General features: G+C 39.8%; 1 long non-coding RNA gene across 1 annotated transcript in view; it reads left to right on the forward strand.

The window, feature by feature from the left end:
* The first annotated feature begins 210 nt into the window (after positions 1–210).
* The window catches only part of LOC133098641 (uncharacterized), a 603,191-nt gene continuing 591,363 nt past the window's right edge, over positions 211–12,038 (forward strand). Inside the window, exon 1 of the long non-coding RNA XR_009702224.1 lies at positions 211–253. This is a non-coding gene — a long non-coding RNA (uncharacterized LOC133098641). The remainder of the gene's footprint in view (positions 254–12,038) is intronic.

Consider the following 12,038-nt stretch of genomic DNA (forward strand, 5'->3'; position numbering starts at 1 on the left):
AGGAAGACCAAGATCTCTTACCATCCATGAGAATACATACCCCATTCTGCCCAGCACTTCATGAAACACTGGATTTAGTTTTGAAACTGGTAGTAGGAAGAAATAAACCAATGATTAAAAATGCTTCTGATTGCCCTGAACCTCAGTCATTAGGGGCAAATAAGTAACAGCCATTATACATCTCTTGGCAGAAGCTGCTTTTCTGAGGGAGTGAGGCGATGGTTGGAGCACTTGATCTTTTCTTCCATTAAAGGTAAGAGCAATATTGCAAGTGACAGTTCCTTGGGATCTGAATTTTTGGTCATATTTTAATTTTAATTTTTCCATACTCTTCGTTAGAACATACTATAATTGGCTTCCCACAAAGCACTGAAGAACTTTCAGATTGTGTTGTATTCCTGTATTTTAAAAGGGAAAATGTCAAGAAAGGAAAATGAAATCTCTTTCTCTGGACAACAGCACTGGTCACTGAAAATTATGCTGTTTGAGCTGAATCTTGGCCAGGCTTCAGGGAGAAGCCTGTGACATGCTCAGTCATGGGGAAAGGGGCCATGCTTGACTTGGTGGGCACAGGTTAAAGGACACCAGTCTATATCCAGAGGGATTTAACAACTTGTGTTTGGTCTGGACAAGCTTTGACATCCAAGGATGTCTGATCTAAGGTGTAGGCCGTTTTTCTAATAGCATTGCTTTAAGTGGCAGCATCTGATCTTCAGCTGCCAGTTTGAAGTTGAGGACTGGAGACCGTAAACTCCGGGGAAGTAGGGTAAGTTTAAATGAAGGACTGTGATCCTGAAGAAAGGAATTAGAGCAAAAGCAGATCAAGAATAAAGCTCAGTTGTACGTCTGATGTGAACAAGGCAGGCACTGGAGGGGTGCTTAGAGGATGGGTTCCCTGAACTCATCCCAGAGTTGTGTATCGATCACAGGATAGAAAACTAATTCTAAATCCCATTTTCTTGGGAGTCCTGGAGCTACCAACACACTGCACTTAGTGACTTGTAGTGTTGCGGAAGTTAATTTTCTTTGTGTCCGATGTCCTCGTCTGTAAAACAGGATGGATGATGAGGGCACCTACCTCACAGATCTGGGTGCTGGGAAAACATGGCCAAGCGTGGCCATTGCTCCTCTCAGTGACCAACTGACCACACTGAATGACTCGGGCAAAACTGCTTCCATTTGGTGATGTGCGTTTTGACTGCAAAATATTACTTGCAAATAGTACTATGGTATGGCATACAGTATACAGAAACAATAAGCAGTATAAATTGATCATTCATAACATAAGTTTTTTTTTTCTTTCCACACATTCCCTTTCTGAAATGCCAAACCTGGCGTCAGTCCTCTGGGATACTGGTATAATTACATGATTTTGTATTCGAAAAGTTGCTTCTTATTTCGGTTGCACGAGTGTCAAGTTTGGGGCTTACTTTTGATTTGCTTTAGGTTGGTTTTGGACCTTTTGACTCTTAACAGCAACTTCCATTCAGAAAAGAAATGCAGTCAAGTGAGACTAGATTTGCCACCAGTGCACTACTATATATGGCATATGAAAGTAATAGCCCAAGTGTATTTGGAAGTATTTGTGATAACTAACTACATGACCTACCTGAACAAATGTGCAGAAAATAGTTCTATGAGCCCCTGTGTGCTCTGACCCTTAGAAAGTAGGTATTGTCAAACCACTCTTGCAGGTGAAGAGAACGCTCCTAAAATTCACCCAGGCAGGCTGGAGTTGCATTGCTTTTAGAAAAGATTGGAAAGCCTACCAGTGTCTAGATAATCCCTTGGGATGGAGCTAGGCCAGCAGGTTCTAGCATCTTGAGAGGTGGTGGTGAGTATGAAATGAGACAGAATATATGGGCACATAGCAGTGTGTGTAGAATATACATGTAAGTTTCAGAGTTGAGGATGGGGAGAAAGTTAAGATTCCCTAGGATGGGCATGTAAGAATCTCCAGGTGATCATGCGTAGTCAGGAACCAAAGCAGTGTCATGGATTATTGCATTGATTTGCTTTATGGCACAATTTAAGCATACTTACAAAACACTGAAGGGAGGAATAACATTCTTTAGGTTCACAGACAGAACATTAGATGAGAAACACTGGAGTAAGCGCTCTCCAGTGTCTGCCTACAACCCTGTATACTAGGCTTTAGGCATGACGCCAAGGGAGTGGGCAAGGAAACCAAACTCAGAGACAGCATGAACTATCTTCTTCATCTCAGCTTGCTTCTAGGACCATGGTTCTTACACTTGAGCCTGTATCAGAATCACATGGAGGGCTTGACAAAACACAAATGTGGATCTCTACCACCAGAAGTCAAAATTGAGTAGGTCTGGGGTGGGGCCTGAGGATTTGCATTTCTAACAGGCTCCCAGGAGTTGCTGATGCTGGACCAATGATCTGGGATACACATTTTTTAATACTCTTTCTCCTGCCCTTTCTATATCCTAAAAGGGTGGATATGGGGTCGATGGAAACCTTTCTGCTAATCAGCTAATGAAACAAACTCCTAGAAGACTCATAACTCCAGTCTTTCACATATGCAGACATCTGAATTCTAGCTGAAACACCCAAATTATTACACATTTAAAACTGAGGCTTGTAGAGATGAAAGGAATCATCCAAATTCACACTAGGTGGCAGAGGTAGGATTTAAACCCACATCTCTTGACACTAGATCCATGATTGCTTATAAAACACTACTTATGGTTGGGAGTTCTGGGCTGAGTGACTCTTTATGACCAAGATTATAATGAAAATAGGAATTTACACTGTAATTCCACTCTAGTATAAACAGCAGGAAGTGAAATTAAGTTAAGGAAAGCTCATGGCCTTCACTGTCAATGAGAACATCAACGAATCTCTTTCAGAGGCACTCAGTCTAAGCCAGGCAGACTTATCTCTCCTTCTTGTCTTTATTTCACCGGGGCCACCTGGCTGCATTCTGCTTTACCGGAGACTTTGGGGTAGTTTGAGTTGTTTTTCTCTGTTAAAAAAATAAACCATAAAAGTATCAGTAGATTTTATTGATGAAGGAAGATAAATTTGCAAAATCATTGAAATCAGTCATATTCAGGTTTACACCTTTATAGCAATCAGTCTACTTGTGATCATATCAAATACTAACTTTTCTTTTCCCATGCAATGGCTAAAATCAGCAAATGACAAACACCAAGAGGAATGAGTGGAAGCAAGTATGTTTCTTATTGGCTCTCTGCAAGTTTCATCTTGGTTCATGTTTCCCCACAGACCCTTCTCTAAGCCATTGTTATTTTCTTAATCAAGATATTTTTACCCAAGATAATTTAATCCTCAGAGTAATTCTGGTGTCAGCTGTTCTAATAACATTTATTTGACATCTACCATCTTGAACCTGGAATGGCCGTGAAGTGCAGTATAAGGAACCCTTGGACTAAGACATGAAGACCTTGGTGTTGAGTTGGGGCCTTTTGCTAACTAGTTTCTGCTAATATGTCATTTCTTGGATCCTTGATTCTTTCATCTTTAAGCTAAAATAATTGCATTGACCCTGACCAGGGTTGGAAGGAAGAGTTTGCACTCAGCAAGGCATTATTAATAGTTCTCAATAAGGAATAAATAGAACACTTTTCCTCTCATTCACTCTTCCACATCCCCATCTGGACAATTTTGGCTTATTTTTCTCTCTCTCAAAGGAATCAGAAATGCATTGCTAGTTCATTCCCCAGGAGCAGTTATGTTTCCCAGTACAGGAAGCAACTTAATATACATGAACAGGAGTTGGCCTGGAGGGTGGCACAGACCTCCCACACTGAGGTCCAGCCAGAGGGTGATGACTCATCTTATTTTTCTGCAGAATTCTCATGGAAAAAAACATTGTCGTCTCTGTTGACTTGAATTGAAAGAAAATGGGATGGATTGTAGAAACTCTATCTATGAGACTATCAACTCTAGGCTGCATTAGTTTAAGTTATCAAGGCAAGTGTAAATCTAGCCCATAAGTCAACTTCTCTGTTAATGCCATACAATCCACCAGGGAAAGTGATGGATGCTTCACGTCCATTATTGATTTGAGTTATTGCTGCAACCTTGCAAATTACGTATTGGTATTTTTACATCACCAGTGCAAAAACTAGATTTCGGTAAGATAAAATAGCCTGCCCACAGTCACACAGGCTTTGCCCACATCTCTCGGGCTCCACTGGTAGAAAAGCAGTGCATTAGAATGGTTCAGAGTGCATACCATGAGTTTCAGTTCCTACTTTGCAACTTAAAAGCAGTGGGTTTAAATGTATTTGATTTATCTGTGCCTCAGTTCCATTTGTTGTAAGATGGGATGGTAATATTTCATAGGGGTAGCAAAGATTTAATTAGTTGAAACTTGTAAAATGCCCAGTACCTACAAGCCCAAATTCTAATCAGCTGTTATTTAGCATGTGTAGTAGTTTTATCCCCCTAAATCTGAGTTCCCATGAAGTTAGTCATTTATTCAGGAAAGCTTTACGGAGCATTTTCTGTTTGGCCAGGCACTGTGCTAGGAACTAGAGGTCCTCCTTCTTGGAGGTGATGTGATTTTGATAAGGTGATGTGATCTCCCCCTCCATTAGTTCAGAGTTTTGTAAGGGGTCAGAATATATTACCGTAAGTTACGTTCTCCAACAGAGGCATGATTATGGAGTAGTGAGGGGAAGGAGGGAAAGATTAAATAGACTCGGAGGGATCTGGCAAATCCCCACAGAATTTATACTTTTTTTAAGTTGGAACTTGAAATATTTATTCAATGCAACCTAAAGATCGATAATGGATATTACAGAAAGACTGACCACATCAATGAAGCCACAAAGGCACACAACTACATGCCATGTTTAGAGAATTTACAAAAGGAGGAGAGCAATGAACAGAAAAAGAAATAGAGGTGAGGGCGGAAATGTTAGTTGAGGCACATTGCCAGCCATGCTAAGGAATTAATCTTAAGAATCATGGGAAAACTCTGAATTGTTTTAAATAGAGGAGAACCACCATAAGATTTCCATTTTCCTTTTTAATTGTTCTTGCTCTTTCACCCTCTACCACATCTCTTCCCCCCTTTCCATCACAAATAAGATTTATTTTATTACATGAGAAGATCATGCCAATGTGGGAAGACGGGGCTGGGGTAGAGAAGTATAAGGGGAGAAGTCGTATTTGAAATGAGTTTAGAAAGTAATTCGACGGTAGAATCAGCAGAGTTTTTAAATTAATTGAATGAAGAGTGGAGGAAAATGAAACATATATAACTTCAAGGTTTTCATGTTGTTACACATGGTTAAGTAGATGGGAGTGTCAATCACGGAAGTAAAGAGCATAGGAAAAGACGTGAGTTTGAGATGGAAAGATGCTCCATTGGATATGTAGCATTTAATGTACATTCAGGGTATCTAATAGGCTTTGGGAAATACGTTAAAGCATTTCACTTTAGACAAACTGTAACGGCTAGGTTAGTGTTTTGAACATTTACAAGTCACTGAACAAACATTTGCAGTAATGAATGGCAGAGTGTGTTAATACTTGAATGGATGAACTTCTGCATGAGTGAGTGATTGATGTTTGAAAGAATGTGGGAATGAACAAATATACATTTGAAAGAATTCATGGGCATGCCATTGCTATTCCTACCAAAAACCCTGAAGAAGATTTGAGGGTTGGTTTGTATATTTGCAAAAACCCATGTATTAGTAGAACTGCCTCAACCTAACCAGAAATGCAAAAAAAAAACCCCAAAACCAAAAAAAAACAAACCTTAAATCCAGTTATTTGTTAGACTTAACTGACCTTTGTTGAGCACGTCTTTCACATACTAATCACAGCATTTCTGTAGCGTGTCAGTCAGAATAGACTTAAAAAAGACTTAGACAGAGGATTCCAAAAAGATCCAGAACAGTTTCTATTTCTGTCAATCAAAATCAACAAGGACAATATCAAAACTGAACCAGGAATATTCAAAGGTGGCCTCTGCAGCTCTCTGATGGCTCCCCCTCTGAAGCAGCCCCTCCCATTGTCTCCCCCTCCTGTAAGCCAACAAATGTCCACATGGACTTAAACATTCCCAGCTCAGGGTCAGAAGGCTGCAGTTTTTGCACTGCTCTGACATTTCCATGAGCAAATCCAATCACCTCTACAGTTCTCAGAGTTCTTATCTTTAAGAAAAGACCGATTAAGTAGCTCTGTCATAATCAACCCAGGGTTCTGATAAAATCTTAAAGGAATATTTGTTCATTGCTTTTTTTCATTTATTCATTCATTCAGCAAGTTTTTACTGAGGACCACCAGTGCTGGGTATAGGGGCTACAGAGGCAAGCAAAATCAAGTGTGGTGCCTGTCCGCACATGGCTTATACTTTCATACTGGGTCCAAGATATTTGGGAGTATTTACAACAGCTGGCTGAATGCCATCCACTTATCTATGACATTCTCATTGAAAACTCATTGCTTTTATTGCTCTTGAGCTAAAATTTAATCAACTCAGTAAATTCTACTCACTTGGTTAATCTCATTGTATCCGTAGTTGGCAAACTCGAGTTGCCTGCATGTACACTTGTGTGGGTATGAGAAGGTAGCAAAAGTGCCCATGATGTACACTGTATTTGGAGCCTTTGGATTATTTATGTAATTGCTAAGGCCGTGAAGTATGCCCAGTGTATAGGGGACTTGGGCTCCAGTATCAGGATAACCCAGGTTTGAAACCTGGCTCCTCTACTTACTAGTTATCTGGCTCTGAGCAATTCACTTATCCTCAGCCAAAAGATGAATTTTTATGTACCTTTTGGTGGAAACATCACCCACAAGCCTTTCTTACTTTCTTACTCTTCCCAACAACTCTGGGACAAGGCATTATCAGTCCTTGGGACAGGTAAGGAAGTTGAGATTTAGAGAGGTAAATACAGAAGACTCAGAGCTTATAACTGCAGGAGGAAGGATGAAAACATAGGATTTTGACTTCAAGTTCAGCTTCCTCCTTATTATCACGCCGTCTCTGGAAGCTTTGGAAACCCATCTCCTTTGCCTCCCCTGCCATGCATAGTGCAGTGTCCAGCACTGGGTGGTGGCAGTCCTCCCAACACTGATGAGGAAGCAACTCCTCCCCGGGGAGGATCAGACTGACCCCTATCTTGCTCTGTGCAAGCTGGTTTCCCTATCACAGGTGTACTTCTGCAACACCAATGAATCTCTCCCTTCTCTGAATTCTGAATCTGCCCAAGCCTCTCCTCGTAGTCAGCAGATATCTTAGAAACCTCATTTTCAATGTGCTCTCCAATAACAGCAGCAATTATTCTTAATCCTTATTTATACTAATTTGATGCTGCAGCAAGATTATGTATTATGCGTGTCCTTCCTAATATTTTTTCTTTCTTTTTTTTAAACGGTAAGTGAGAATCAATGTAAGGGATTGATGTCAAGCTTTAGGTAGGTATTAACATGACTACGGTTATCTAACCTTATTATGTTGAGTGTAGTTCCTCTTCTGTATCTTCCAGCAAACCCTCAAATTGATTTTAAAGTGCTGCTATTGACCTAAAGATTCTTAACAACAGGAGGTTTAAATGCTTTTCATTGTTATGCTTCCTGCCTATAATACCAATGATCGTTCAAAGTTTGCAGTAGGGGACTAAATTTCACTATAGATTTCAATTCAGTCAAGGTCTCAGTGTCTCTTCCAGACAAAGATCGGGAAGAGGAGCCACCATCATTCAGTTCCATCTCTCACACCCAGAAGAAATCCCCTTGCCCACAACCCCTGCTTGACAGACATCCAGTCTCTGTTTGAATGATATCTGGGAGCTGCTGGGAGCAGGAGAGGACTTGGGCTGAGGGCTCAAAGGACAGTTTAAGCCCTTGTTCTGCCACCAGCTAATTTTGTAGATTGGAGTATAATGCCTGATCTATTGAAGGCTCAGTCTCTCCATTCGCAAAATCAGGATATTAGATTCTGTCTCAGGAAAAGTAGTATCTATCTCAGTAAGAGTCAGTGCTTGAAAAGGGTCAAATTAAATACATAATTCACAACAATGTATATGAGTGTGTGCTTTTTTTTTATGAGCATGGGATATGAAGGTACACCTCAAAGACCCTAAGATTACACCCCAGCTTTGTAGATATTTTCTTATGACCTCTAATAAGTCTAATGAGTCTAATAAGTATCTTAGCTCTTCATGCCTTCAAGCCATGCCTGATTTATAGCTGGTCCAAATATAGGAACTGTGGCTCCTCCTCCTCCTCCTCTCCATCTTTCCCCTTCCTTCTTCTTCTTCTTCCTTTAATTTTATAATAGAAGAGTGCTCTTACAGTAACTAGAACTCTTTGGTTGAAAGAGGAAGAAACCCAACTTAAACCAGCTTGAACAAAGAAGACAATTATTCAAATAATGCAGACTCTCATAGAGGAACTGCACTGCGGGAACTGAGACAGGGGCCCAAGAAACATCACCATTTTCTCATTTCAGGGTTTTTTTTTTCCCCCTGATAATTGGTTCAAGTATTTTCTTACGCTGTAGGTTTGCTTTCTTTACATGTTAGAAAATGTGTGCTCCTAAGTTTTGCACCTTCCAGGCTTAATCACTGGGGACATTCTGCATCCATTTATAATTTCAGTTAAAGGCACTAGTTGTCCCAAAAAGGATCAGGTACCCAATAAACCACTGCACTGAATGATGGCTGCTCCTGGGGTCACCATGTTTATGTAAGGGGCGTGTGGGATGGGGGGACAGTTTTCTGAAGAAAGGCGAAAGGCCAAAAACCCTGTAGAGGGACGCTATATAACTAAATGCTTACACAAGTTCTTATACTGCATTTCAATTTACCCTTCTCTAAAAACCCTCTCCACCGGTCTGATTTTGTTTTGTTTTCCAATTATGTTATATACAATATAATTCTAATCCCTCTTCAACATGACAAGCCTCTTAAAATCTGTTTCTTTTTAGACTTCGATATTTTTCAAGCATAAATACTACACGCACTATAATCGTGTTACAGATTGAAGTTATTAGATGGTGAAATTCCACGGTGGCTTTTGAAAAAATGATTCTGGCATAGGGCCCTCTGCGTTTGCTGTCCTCTGCTCTAGTGCCCTCAATGGAGAGTGTGCAGAGCCCTGCGTTGCTCAGAGATGCTCAGGTCTATCTGTCTGCCTGCCCACTTTCAAAACCCTGCTGTCATCCAAGGCGATTCTAGTCCACCATCCTCCATACTTGGTGAGGTCATGGAAAGGGTCAGAAGTCATGGCCCACAGATAGCTGTGTGACTCCCTGCAAGTTAAGTAACCTCTCTGTGGCTAGTGTTTCTCATCTTCAAAAGGAAGAGGAGACATGTACTTAACTTGTCCCATTTTTCCCAGGCACATTAAGTGCTAAGCCTCACTCTAATCCTTCAAAATAGATATTATGCATTACAAATTTATTGCACTTTAGAAATGAAGGAAGCCCCAGCTACAGAGTGGAAAGAGTTCTAGGTTTCAATCAGCAAGGTCTGGATTCAAATTTCAGTTCTGTAAACTGGAACAATTACTTTCTCTAATTTCAGTTTCTTTCCTGTAAGGTAAATACAAGCATACCTTCCTTGCAAGGCTTGTGAGATAAAAGATAAGATGTTAAGCACCTGACATGTCTATCATATAGTAGGTGGTTAACAAATAACTGTAGTTTATGTTTGTGTGTGTGTGTGTGTGTGTGTGTTTATTCATTAATTTAGAAGTCTAACAGTTATTAAGGAAATAGACCTGGTTCCTACTGACCCTGGTACAGCCCTGTGGAGTTGCCTAAGTGAGAAGGATTCAACTGCAGTCCAACACATGTCGTAATTCCTAACATTTGACTTTGTAACTTCTCTTACGCAGCTCTTATTTGAAATGACTATGGTTTTCCTCTATCCATAAAGGCATAATATGTATGACATGTCTGACCAGGTCCACACTAACACAGTCTGTCCCTGTATCTCAGTTTCAGTTGTTGTGGAATTTGAGTGTTATTTATGGCGTGTTCCTCATACCTCCTTCTATGGTGAGTAGCTTGTATAGGGAGTCCTCATTTTTGAGGAACCAAAAGTGAACTTTGGTTATATCTTATAGCTGTTCTATAAGCCATCCCAAAGCAAAAGTATGGCCCAAATTTGGTAAAAATTTATTTAGGCCTGTTCTCTTGATGCAATGACTAACAGATGGTTATTTTTTTCAATTTATATAAACTCATATAACTTATTTAATTATTAATTAATTTGATATTTTCATTTCAAATACTGAAGTAAAAATGGGAAAAAAATGATACAATTGAATAATAATTGAATAATACTAATAGAGCAGTCAGTAATCATTCCATGCCACATGAGTCCTTCCCTGATACTCTAACTACAATTTCTCTTTCATCACCAAAATAGGATCTATGCTATAGAAGGTGGTTCTACTGGTAAGGAAGGGTGAGAATGTTTAAATTAAGAATGTTTAGAAAGATTAAAGGTTAGAAAGCTAAGAAGTGGCAGAGCCATGTTTTCTGATCTGTCTGGATCCAGAACTCTTAACCACCATGTTACACAAAGCCTCCTTCTATTGCAGTAATCCTATCATAAATTATGATAGGTGTTGAGGCTATTAACACCTAAAAAAACAGAATTATTATTTGAAAGAGCTTGGGATTTAGAACTGCACTATCCAATATGGTAGTATATTCAGAAACTGAAATGTTGCTAATGCCAATTGAGACACACTGTAAGTATAAAGTGTACACTAGATTTCAAAAACTTTGTACAAAAAAAGTAACATATTAATAATTTTGTATTGATTACATGTTGAAATGATAATAATGGTCATGGAAGATATATTACTAAAATCAATTCTACCTGTTTTTTTTCTTTTAATGTGGCTATTGGAAAATTTTAAATTACACAGGTGCCTTGCACTATTATCTTTGCATTTGACAGGGCCAGCTGAGGAGACAAAGTAAACAGGCAATTTTAATGCAGTTTGATTAGTTTCAAAAGACATGGGCATAGGGAAGACCTAAAGAATCCTAAAAGTTTCCTGAGAGATGTGTGAGCTACAAATGAGTAGTTATTACAGAGGTAAAAAGAAGGAAAATGTATTTCAGGAAAAGAAAATGAAATGATTCAGTCAAGAAGTAAGAAAGAGCCCAGCCCATTTAGGGAACATCAAGACATGGCAGTAAAGTGCAAAGAGTAGGAAGATAGAAGTGGCAAATGCCTCTGGGATCATACAAGGGAAATTTTCATTACAAAAGACTTGGAGCTACTCAGGACTGGGGATCTTGAATATAACAAATTCCACTTGCATCTGCATAAGTCAACTTGATCCTTTGAGCCAATACTGACCCTTTGGTCACAGCTAACCCTGACGTCAGTAAAGCACACGAAGCACAGCTCCTAGTAGTGTGATTGGCTGGATTTTTGTGATTGGCTGTGATTGACTGGAATTTTTGACTTATGTCAATCACATCCTCTGCCTTTTGTCAAAGACATTTCTTGGGTCTAGTTGTCTTAAAACTATATACAAGTGACCCAAGCAAAAGTGCCTTCTTAAATCAAGCCCCTAAAACCCTACTGAAATTGACACATGTATTGATGTTGTGTGGATACTGTACCTAATTCTAGATGCTTCTCTCTCATCTTCCATTTAGGTGCTCTGGTTCCAAATCACTCATGGTCCGGGCACACTAATTTTGTTCCAAAAGGGAGGCATGCCAATGCTCTTCTAAACCTGGGATAGGATAGGACAGGATAAGCCCGTTATTTTTCACAAGAAATCAGGAAAGCCTCTGCTCCTGGACTGCCCTTCAGGAGGGTGGGCCTAACTGGAGACAAAAAAAGCAGAAGGCTTTATGGAGAGGAATCTCACTAGGAAAAGAAAGGACAAAAGATCAAAGAAAACAGTAAGTACAAAGGCACACTTTAGAGCTAGGACCTTGCGGAAGCCTCCATTTCTCTGTGATTAGCAAAACACCAGGGACATCCCTAGTGGCCCACAGATGTTTGCATGAGTGCAAAAACCCAAAAATGAATGAATGAATGAAGGAT

Source organism: Eubalaena glacialis, chromosome 10 (assembly GCF_028564815.1).
Source record: "Eubalaena glacialis isolate mEubGla1 chromosome 10, mEubGla1.1.hap2.+ XY, whole genome shotgun sequence".
NCBI lineage: Eukaryota > Metazoa > Chordata > Mammalia > Artiodactyla > Balaenidae > Eubalaena > Eubalaena glacialis.